Consider the following 1,080-nt stretch of genomic DNA (forward strand, 5'->3'; position numbering starts at 1 on the left):
TCATCTCATCGATTCTAACTAACTAGTGAGCGTTCGCTTGCTCATAAGTCCTCGAAATGCCAGAATTTCGGCATTTCGGCTTTTCGGCAATTATCGCTTTAAGCTATGAAAAGGGTTCGTTACACACCTGTTTGGCGATATTCCTCGACGAGATCTCCTACACGATTTCTCCTATAATCCATCGTTAATAATCAGCTTCTCATAATTGAACCAAACCTCAAATCATCTAATACTAATACTTACACATTCGGCCGCCATCCATGATGGCCTTAGGAATCTTACCTTTGTCGCGATTGATGACTAGGTCTAGCCACTCCGGTGATCCAAGCTACTCCAAGTCGACACTACACCTTGCTGCTCCTTCAATAAATAAACCAAAAATATTAAAAGAAGACCCCATAAGGCCTACTCCCACATTCGGCCACCTCCCTAAACTAGAGGGGTTTCGGGTTTTGGCCATAGTTACACTAGGAATTGTTTAGAGTTTGAACACTTACCACAGTCCTCCTCCTCTTGAATCCGGATGCCTAAAAGGTACAGGAATTGAACGCCAACTATTGAAAAGGAAAGAAAAGGTTGCTGGTCACAAAGAATCGGCACCCACCTATCTTCACTGATTTCGGCTTTTTGCGGTATTTCAGCAGAAGTAGAGATTAAAGAAAGAAATAATAAATGAGTAGAGGAAATTTGTAACACCCCGAACCCGAGACCGTCACCGGAGTCGAACACGAGGTGTTAGCAGACTTTAAACCACTTATAAGAAAATTTCCCAGACACTGCCAATCTGCGTACTAGTCGCTTAAAAAATCATATCTTGAGTTCAGAAACTCGGAATCCAGTTCCGTAAATTTTCCCCGAAACTAGACTCATATGCCCATCTACATATTTTTTCTAGAATTTTTGGTTGGGCCAATTAGTACAGTTTATTAGTCAAAGTCTCCCATGTTACAGGGATCGACTACACTGACCTTTGCGCCTTACGACTTGGATATCTCCCTGAAAAGAGCTTCAATACTGATTCTGTTTATTTCTATAGAAACTAGACTCAGAGAGGAATCTATACATATATGGCATGACTCC

The sequence above is a fragment of the Gossypium hirsutum genome, chromosome A03, assembly GCF_007990345.1.
Source record: "Gossypium hirsutum isolate 1008001.06 chromosome A03, Gossypium_hirsutum_v2.1, whole genome shotgun sequence".
NCBI classification, from domain to species: Eukaryota; Viridiplantae; Streptophyta; class Magnoliopsida; order Malvales; family Malvaceae; genus Gossypium; species Gossypium hirsutum.